Raw genomic sequence first — 10,991 nt, forward strand, 5'->3', positions numbered from 1 at the left:
TGGGTCCGTTGGTGTTAAAGTGTTTGGGTCCACTAGTTGGCCTGGTAATGTAAGGGCTGTACCGTAAACTAGCTCAGCGGCTGTACAACCTATATCTTCCTTTATAGTTGAACGAATACCCAGGAGTACAAGTGGTAATGCGTCACTCCATTTTGTCGTATCATCTTGTGCCATCAGCGAGCTTTTCAATTGGCGGCGAAATCTTTCGACCAAGCCGTTAGCTGCTGGGTGGTAGGCTGTTGTTTTGATGTGGTTCACGCCCAGAAGTCTTGTGAATTCCTGAAATAAGATAGACTGAAACTGGGGACCACGGTCGGTGGAAGGTACTCCGTAATTTGCTATCCAACGGTCAAGGAATACGCCGACTACTGTTTCTGCGGAAGTATCAGCAATAGGGCATGCTATCGCCCATCTGGTGAATCTGTCCACCTCAGTGAGGATGTGTGTGAATGAATTAGATGGTGGCAATGGACCAACTATGTCTAAATGAATATGTTGAAAACGTTTTTCCGGCAAAGGATACTTGCCAACTGGACTGATCGTGTGCTTCTAAATCTTGCTGCGTTGACATTGTAGGCAGCTTCGCGTCCATCGTCTTATATCAGAATTGATCTTTGGCCACACAAAACGCTCAGTAATCAATTTGGTTGTGGCTCTGATTCCTGGGTGAGAAAGGTCATGCAGTTGACGAAATACTTGTCGACGACAGGCTAGAGGGACGTGAGGGTGGTTGTTACCTGTTGAAACGTCGCAAATGATAGATGTATTTGAGAAAGGGATGGGTACTGGTTTAAGGTTCAAGTTAGACTTCTCCTGGCAGACCTTCAAATCTGTATCGTCTACTTGTAGTTTTGCGATTGTTTCTAGATTGATGTCTTGTTTACGTACCAGGGTATTTACGTCCTTACGTGACAATGCGTCAGCTACGACGTTGGTGTATCCTTTGACAAATTGGATATCTGTCGTAAACTGGGAAATGTAATCCAGTTGTCGTGCCTCGCGAGGTGTGTCGGTCGTACGAAGTGTTGAATGCGTAACATAAAGGTTTGTGATCGGTCATGATGGTGAAAGTTCGTCCTTGTAGTAAGAAGTTAAAGTGTTTAACGGCTAAGTAGATAGCAAGTAACTCCCGTCCAAAAGTACTATAGCGTTCCTGGGCTGGTGACAGTCTTTTGGAGAAAAACGCTATGGGAGTAGTCATGTTGTTTACCTGTTGTTGTAATACTGCCCCGACGGCTTTTTGAGATGCATCCGTACACAGAATTAAGTGTGTTGTGGGGTCAGTATTTAGATGTTGTAGTATGGTGGCATTAGCTATCATCAACTTTGCTTTTTCGAATGCTGTTTTGGCGTCAGGGGTAGGTTGAATGTCTGATTCTTTTCCCTCTTCGTACCATTTTTGTCGGTTTTTAGCAGATCGGTTAATGGCTGTAACACTTCAGCACAACGTGGTAAGAAGCCGCGATAAAAATTACACATACCGAGGAAGCGTCGTAATAACTTCACAGAGGTTGGTTCGGGGTAGTTAGCGATATCTTCAAATTTCGTCTGAAGTGGTTTGATCCCTTGTGAGTCGATGTAATGTCCCAAAAACTCTAAGGCTGCGACTGCGAATATGCATTTCGAAGGATTGATGACAACACCATGTTTTTAAAACGATCAAAAAGGATCTGGACATGTTGGATGTGCTCTTCTAAAGATGAGCTTGCAATCAGAACATCGTCGATGTAGGCAAACACGAAATCAAGGCCTCTTGTTACGTTATCCATAAAGCGTTGGAATGTCTGCGCAGCGTTTTTCAGTCCGAATGGCATCCTTAGAAACTCAAACAAACCAAAAGGTGTGATTATGGCTGTTTTCTCGATGTCTTCTGGTGCCATCGGAATTTGGTGGTATGCGCGCACGAGTTCAAGTTTCGAGAAGATGCATTTACCATGTAAATTTAACGAGAAGTTATGTATATGAGGGATAGGGTACCTATCAGGGATGGTTTGATTATTCAGACTGCGATAGTCACCACACGGACGCCAATCTTGGTCTTTCTTTGTTACCATGTGTAACGGCGAGGCCCAAGGGCTGTTGGATGGTCTGATAATACCAAGCTGCATCATATGTTCGAATTCTCTTTTAGCTACTTGCAACTTGCTTGGCGGTAGTCTTCTCGCCCTGGCGCTAATAGGTGGACCGGTGGTAATGATGCGGTGTTGCACCTGATGTGGATTACATTCCTTTTGATAATCTGATTTCGTGATGCATCCGTATTCTGACAGAATGTCGTTGGAAACGTTGTTCGCAGGTTTCATTATCCGTACACCATGGATTTCATAGTCGTTGGAAGGTGTACCATCTACCTGTAAACGTGTGTTTGCGTCGATTAATCTCTTCTTGGTCATATCTACTAACAAATTGTAGGCACTGAGGAAATCAGCTCCGAGGATGGGTCGTTTGACTTGGGCAACTATGCAAACCCATGTGAATCGTCTTCGGAGTCCGAGGTCTAATATAAGAGATTGCTCTCCGTAAGTTTTGATAATTGGTTCGTCAGCCGCAATGAGAGACAGCTTAGTATTTTTTGTTTGTTGTCTTCAGGAGAGGTGAAGTGGGATAATGCTAATTTCTGCTTCTGTGTGGACTAAAAATCCGAGCCAGAAATTCGATCCCTGATGTAAAAGAGGCGGCTAACTTGTTAGCCAGTAACAGACGCCCCCATTACTGCCTGGCCGGCTCGTTTCCCTGATAATCTGGCTTGTTTGTCGTAAAGTTGCACGGTTTAGTGCAACGACGTGCTTCCTCTCCATAATTCGAGTGATACCAACAAATATCAGCTGCCCGTTTGGATGACCTAGTGCGAGGTCTGGACCTTGATCGCTTTCTCGAGATCGATCTGGCAGGACGAGAGTGAATCGTGGCAATGGTCGCCTGCAACGATGCTACTTGCTGAGTTAAGTGTGCTATTTGCTGCTGAATGTCCAGAGGGGGGTTCATCGTGTCTCTACTAGAGGTTTGTAGTGCATTCAAACACCGACTGTCGGGATAAATCTCCATCATCTTGTCTGCCATATCAGCTAGATCGTCGAGATTGACGGAAGTTCCTGATACGCTGAGAATTTGGGTGACGTTCTGTGGTAAACGTTGAAACCACATCTGTTTAAGTAATGCGTCGTCTACCTTATATGACCCTGCTAAATGTTTCATATGCCGGAGTAATTGCGAGGGTCTCTTGTCCCCCAATTCGCAAGACATTAGCAACTGATACAGTCTTCTCTCGTCTGAAACCGAGGTGCGTTGGATTACGGCTGTCTTTATCTTATCATAAGGTTCTGATTCTGATACATGGTCGATCAAGTCTCCTACTTCAGCAGAAATCTCTATGGGGAGTGCGCCAACTACATTTGCATACTTTGTTGCCTGTGATCGTATGCCTCGTCTCATAAATAATGCGTCGACTTGTGCAAACCAGATTCTGGGATTATTTACACTGTACGTTGGTAATCTTAACTCTGAAATTGCGTTGATCGAGTTTAAAGAATTATCTTCTGGTTGTGAAGAGTTCAAGGGATTGGTCAGTGGACTATCTATATCTATGAGTTTACCAGGAGAGTTCATGATGGCAAAAACAAAAAATATGATGTCGTGCCAAGTGATAATAATTATTAAAAAACGTAGATACATATAGTAAATGTCTATAAAAAATAATCGAGGCTCACCAAATAATTGTGGTGGACCAAAATGTATAATAACCAAAAATTAGCGATAAAGTTATTACGTCCAAAAGTTAATGCAACAATAACAATTCATAAATTAGTAACACAAATTAAAAGTTCAGGGACGTTGCTTAAATCAGCTAGTTGTTGCGTATTCTGTTGAGTTTTGGTCCCAAAAATCCACAATTATAAATGAGTAATAATTCCAATGAGGTAAATATGACTCCAGTAAGTTCCTTTGACGTAGAGTGTAATAGAAATGGCACAGCAGTCTAAAATGTGGATAATATTTGGTTTAGAATGCGATTAGCTCGATAACGCGTGAGAATAGAACAAGGAGCGTGTGTGTGTAATAGTGTATTTGCGAACAACCAAAAGTGTGTCACGCTACATTAGTATCACAACGGAAAAAGTCTTCAAGGTCATTGACTAAAACAACATGTACAGTCATTTAATGATGAATGTACATACAATGAGAAATTGACAAAGCAAATACAAATAATATTAAAGACTATTTACAAAATAAGCTTGTCAGTCATATCTCCACACATGCTTAACAAAAGACGTCTCAGCAAAAAATGTTGCCGTAGTGTTCCTTGACAGAGGATTTCTAATTTTGATGTGCCTTCTACAGCCACTTCCGACAGAGGTTCACACCTCAATGAATTTACACGCATTTCAGGAATCCATCACATCACTACAACTACATACCATCTAGCAGCAAATGGACCAGGGGAGCGATTCCACAGACAACTGACAAGCATAGTGATGGTACAACCTTATGTAACCATTAGGGGCGAATTCCTGCCTCGGATTTTATTTTAGAATATACTCTACAATTAAAGAGGACCTCTAATGCACATCTGCGCAGTTCGTTTATGGAACTACTTCAACATTACCTGGTCAACTAGTGATGCATATTGGCATATCTCTATGTACGAATCCCACTTCCTTTTATGAAAGACTAATGAGCCATATGAATAACATCAAGCCTATTGCACCTTGAACCGTTTTATGAACAGTACAAATTAGCAAGCATCTAGATACATGCGAATTTACAATTGTTCGAGTTGACTACGTCAGGCGTCCTTTACAACACGCTTATGAAGGACTTTATGAAGTATTAGGGGGGCAAGCAAAATATTTCATAATAAAAAAGAATGGGAAAATAGGCAGTTTGGATTGACAGGATGAAATCTTCGCTTGTAGTGTCTCAAACACATGACAGCCTCAAGACATCTAAAGACGGCAGCCATTGCACGACACAGCTTCCTGCGTTTTCAGCCAATTTTTCACTTACTTTTGCGAAATCAACACCTCCTACAACGGATGAAGCTAATGTTACAGCTCCCACAAAGTTAGTTTCTAATTCCACCACTTTACCCATTTAGAAAAAACCCATAGAAGTAGACAGGTACATAGTTCCAAACATTACGTTGGATTCATTACTAAATCTTCCTTCTATCACTTTTTGTGCTGAGAGTAAATGTTTATATACTAGCAGAGTTGCTAGCATTTGCTGGGTTTTTTTATGCACGCCGACATTTTTCATACTTGTTTACTGTGTATTTCGTCTAATCGTCCAGTTTTGGCCAGTATGCGTACAGCGTGCAATCGATCTCATTCGGACTATTCCTGGATGTTCGGTATGGAAGAGTTTGAGCACCATCTTCCGTAATTCTTGTGGTATCACCGCACGTTGCTCAAACACAGGGCATTCTCCAACTATGCACAGAGATTGCAGCCGTTGAAATGAGTGTTCAAATTCTTCATCTAAAGACAATACCCATTTATTTTAAAGGTAATGAACCGCCCGCTAAAACGTTCAGTCTCTCCATAGGACATCTGTTACTTGACAAGCCGTTATGTGGAAGGCTCTCACTGAATCCATTAAACTGTTGTTTGTGTGATCTGTAGTGGAAATCACAACAACAACAACAGAATTCTCGTTAGCGTTAGGGCAATTTCTTATTAAGCGAGACAGGGCGTCTGCCTGGCAATACTGAATGACAAAGTCATAACCTGGAAGTGTTATCGCGAGTACGATGGTATTCCAGACTTCGAGCCAAAAACTGCCAGAAGGGCTTGTGGTCAATCAAAAATGTAAAATTTCTGCCATAAAGTATTTTGTGAAAACGGCGAACAAAAGAATAACCGCCAGCGCCTTTTTCGATTTGACCATAACGTTTCTCTGCAGGTGTTAGTGGTGTAGTAGCATTGGACCCCAAGCACATGACTTTGAACCGAGCATACAGTTACTAAAAAGATTCATATTGAACAAGTAACATGAAGAAAAGGTAACGAAGGGAGAGTGCGGGAATAATAAATTCAATTCAACCGGGTGACATGGCTCAGACTCAAAGACATTGTCATTCTGTATAACCTGTCTTTATTCACTTTAAGTATATTATTCTATCTTCGGTCTATACGTGTTCCTCAATAGTACTGAGTATCGTATTGCCTATTGTCACGATACGATAACTCACTGCAGACAACGATGTGAATTCCACGTAGGATCAAGACATATCTACAATTTTAGGATTTGGTCTGTTATCAGAATAGTACTAAAAACGAACAAGACCATATTTCTGCATTGGTAAGCCCGACTAAACATATGAAGACTATATTAGTCCTCATTTTGACTTTAGGTTTCTCGATCGATTTTTACTTATGTTAACCCATTATTCTATTAGTCCCCAGAATAAAGCTCACATGTATTATCGCACTTCAATGTTGATTAGTACTCATAACTTACGAGCTCGATCGATACTAATGACAGCTCATCTGTATTAATTCTTACCCACGATGGTTTAGTGACAAAACTTAGTACCATTTACATGCTTCAGTGAAATAAACTTGTCAAAACATCAAGCACTAGCGAGTACGACATTTACAAGACGTAAAAAGATATTGGTTAGCAACGTGAGCAAGGACTGAATGGTTATGTGGACGTAATTCTTCATATTGTTTTTTCACCTAACATTTTACTCTATTTTAAACTATGAACTGTCACCTAATATCTTTTTGTCCGACCATTATGTGCCTAATTTTTAATATCTGAGTTCCGTTGACAAACAACAAGGACAGTACTCCAGAAACTTACGGATAATGGATTTTTTAAAAATCTACCAGACACACCCAGAAACGGGTCGAAATACTGAGTGTTCAATCCGTTTCCTTCTGGACCATTACAACTTGTCATGACCGGTCTTATGTACATCAAGTCTATTGCATGATCTAACTACTGAAAATGATCCAGAAGAGTCTTGACATTTTGCTGGATGACTTACCGTTTTTGTACTTAATGTGTATATATTTTCACCTAGACTAAGCGTATATATATTTCGTACGAACCACTTCCGAAACGTCTTCGGTATGAGATATAGTTAACAGCTTCATACCACAACATACTACTATGAAAGTGTGTTGTTACAGACGAAGCCTGTTAATTTCAAAAATTATTTAACCTTTCTTATTTCAAATCACCTTTGTCACGTGTTTACGAGTGTCACTAAGCTAACTACAGTAACTTGTTATGAAAACTCTATATTATAGTGTGTTGCGCTACCACTAGCTCCTTTAGCAAACATCTTTAAACCTCGCCAGTCTGATTAGAGTCTTATCAACGCAATCATGTATGCAAATCATCAGTATAAACAGTCAAGCAAATCTCCTGCAAACCGGAAACACTGTCGACGTTATCCCAACACTGACTACGGTCCAAGTCATTATCATAGACATGAGTTGGGAGTTGTACTCCCCCTGGTTTCAACTTATATTTTCCATGATAATCACATGAGCATCAGTCACTATTTGTCATCTTGTTAAGACTTGTCTAGTCGAAAGCATCTTTCATCACCACAGCACCTATATGTGTGACAAATTTGCTGTGTTGATTTCCACAACCTATATTCACTTAATTTCAAATAAGTCGTTTTCTACCTTGTGCGAAACTCGATAAATGCAATTAACTTATATGCACCATCAGCCAGTAGGTGTGAGTATAAACAACACTGAGTCTAGAACATGTCTCTCATGAATGCACTCATGTTTAACAAATTGCTTTTAGCTATCCGTCAAAAATGCACACAACTACCACTATTTTCACGTAAAAGAATTTTTAATAACCAATTATACGTATTGGTAGTATTACTAAATTCTATCACAGGTAACTAATGGTGAGGTGGATGAAATCTCTCACTAACTAAATAAACCGTATAAAACTTAACAAACTCACTGGAACACTAGTTGGAACTGTTCTTCTCCATAATCATACCTTTGTTCCTTCAGAAAGCCTGCTAATACAGATGGAATAAGAAATGAACTCATTTGGACGGCGTATTGGCATAAGCGTTATTCAAATTGATAATTCAAGCCAAAAAATGATACCATTATCGATATTTCTATAATGTTGGTTGTTTTCACTAATTCTAAACACAAAGTACTTGTACTACCTATAAGTTAAGCTATCAACCAACGGTTAATACTACTCATGTTAGTGCGACTTATTAATATATTTCTATACGAAATCATTCTTAATTATTATAGTCCTAGTTTGTTTAGTTCTTAACTAATCTTGGTCTGAATTTCATTTCGCGTGTGTTAAGAGTAAAACCAAATATTTTGAAACTACTATATGTATTACTCGATCAGCTGATATCGCTTTCTTTATGATTTATCTTTCAGCTTATCAATACGAGGAGGATTCTTATTATTTTCGGTAACCTCCGGCGCGTGATAATCCTACTGGATTTAGTATCGAATCAACGTGACGTTGATTCTGGTGGTAGAGTAGTGTAGTGGCATTTGACCCGAACCACACGGCTTTTGAAGTCGGGCATATAATTTCTGAAATAACTTGTATTCAACAATTGACATGAAGAGGAGGTTGATTATGGAGAACGCGAGAAACGTAATTCAATAAATCGGCCGGCATGGCTCAGCCTCGCAGGCGTGGTCATTCTTGTGTAATTTGTCTCTTCTATTCACAATAAATTTGTAGTCCTATCTTCAGTCTAAATGTGTTCTCCAACATATGTTGGTGATTCTTACGATAAAACGAGTCAGCCTAGACAATTATGTGATCTTAAACATTAGGCAATGATATCTACGATCTTGAGATTAGATCTATTATTAGAGCAGTACTAATAACGAAGTAGACCTTAGTTCTACAAATTCATGTACAACGTGCGAACAGTGAAATAGTTACAGTTACTCTCGAATATCAACTCGCAATAAATGTCAAAACAGCGCCACTGGTACATTTCGAATTAGGCAAAAGCCTGATGCTACTAATATCTAACCTGTAGCCACTAAAAATCGACTACGCATCCTTACACTAGTTTAAGGGGACTTAGTAATAAAATGGTAGGGTCAGAGATGTGTTTCTTGCTAGAACTTCTAATTGAACCTGGATCTCCTCTGATGTTACGGACGATAGAGTGATAACACAAATTGTGACACTACTCAGATGTGACTGAGAACACCGAATAAGTAACAGAATATTTATCTACGTTTCCAAGAGCTTTAAAGCTACGATACCTCCTGCTATTAAATCAGCTCAGCTACCATAGTCCTATCACTGCTAACTCAACGAGCACTCAATTAGAGGAATAAACCACCTCAATAGAAATTACACACATGGGGGGAAGACATTCGAGGTGATATTGTCACCACTTCACTTGGATTTTGTTCCGATACTTCTAGCTAGCGACTTCAGCAACCGATTGGTAGGTCTCAATGAGGAGTATGTGGGACCTTCAGAATGACTTCACAAACGACTCGGCGCTGATACGCAATCATCGGTCGCATTTATTATGATTCCAAGCAAGATACTACAGTGTGAACTGTCTTTAGGCCAAGCTAAATAAAGAAGCTAAACTAAGGACATCACGGTGGATTTATAGCCCAACGGAAAATTATAGATGTCATCATAGTAGAATCGGGGGAAGTCTTTAATGTCCAGTTTGCCATAAGGTTAAACCAAGCACTTACAACTGAAGAACACTCTTCTACTGGCCTGGAAAACATTCACCCAACCTCCAATTTAGTACTGAGAACAATTTCGTCCCTTCAGCCAGACAAGTCATCGAGATATAACAACATAGAACTCAAAGTTGTATAACGATGAACAGAGGCTATCATAACATTTAGATATGTGACTTGTTCCATCAACCCCCTAAACAGTCAAACTGGGGGCAATCTCCCTATAATCTTCAGAGGAACAGACAAGAAAGACATGGCTCGTTGCAAGTAATCACGTCATCCCCGATATTGCTCAAGGTTTAGGTTTAGGAGCAGTCGGTCGGCGGCTAAGTAAAGGAATATACGGGCCATGGAGCTCAAACACAGAGTTTGGAAAGTAGGGTTTCGGAGTTTCATCACCGGCTAAAACATCTGCAATCAACAAGTACCAGGGCACGTAGTAATAATTGACTTTGCAAATGAATCCAAAAGTTTACCACATTTGTTTTACAATAAAAAGATTTCTGGTTGGATTATCCTAGCTTACTCCTCCCAGAGCTCTCAAGCCAATTTTAGGGGCAAATATTCCATACTAAGGTAGGCAGGGAGTACTGCCACACTAGGACTCCAGCACCCACAGTCCCATGGGGAACTACTTCAAGTCCATTCTCTTGATTACGTCCATGAATTGTTCCTTATATAAAATTGGCTTGCTGGTGTACATTCACGTTAATTATGTCAAGTTCTGGAAAGGGGTAAACTTGCGTTCGAAAAAGACACCAAGTTAAAAGAACGTCAGGAAAATAGTTTAAAATTCAGCCTTTCCAAATGCCACGCTATGGACTTTAAACCTCACATTACACAAACGACCTGCATGTTTCGTAACTATCCTCTTCCAGATTTATCCGCTTGACAAACACGTATTCACCCATGTATTATCGTCCCACATTTGATCAGCCGTCTGATGTGTTTCGTAAATTACGACGGTTATCACTGCTGCACATCAGCAACTACTTCTTATGCTTCCCATCTCTGTTTACCCTCTGAATCTTTTAGTTTCGTCTTTTCAAATATTACAAGATACGCAAGTCCATTAATATATATCCAATTGACTAAGATTAATGAAGTCGAGTGGTTAGACTATCACTAATTGTACATTAACAAATACATGGATACATACCGAATCAAAGAAAGTGAGCGCAAAGAAATCAGCCAGCCGAGTGACTGGACTGCGAACCATTTAATTTTCCGAAAGATCTGGAAGCGTAACGAAACAGAAAATATCATGTGCATAGGTGAAAAATGGTTTATATAAGCAAATGA

Source organism: Schistosoma haematobium, chromosome 3 (genome assembly GCF_000699445.3).
Source record: "Schistosoma haematobium chromosome 3, whole genome shotgun sequence".
In the NCBI taxonomy this organism is placed as follows: Eukaryota; Metazoa; Platyhelminthes; class Trematoda; order Strigeidida; family Schistosomatidae; genus Schistosoma; species Schistosoma haematobium.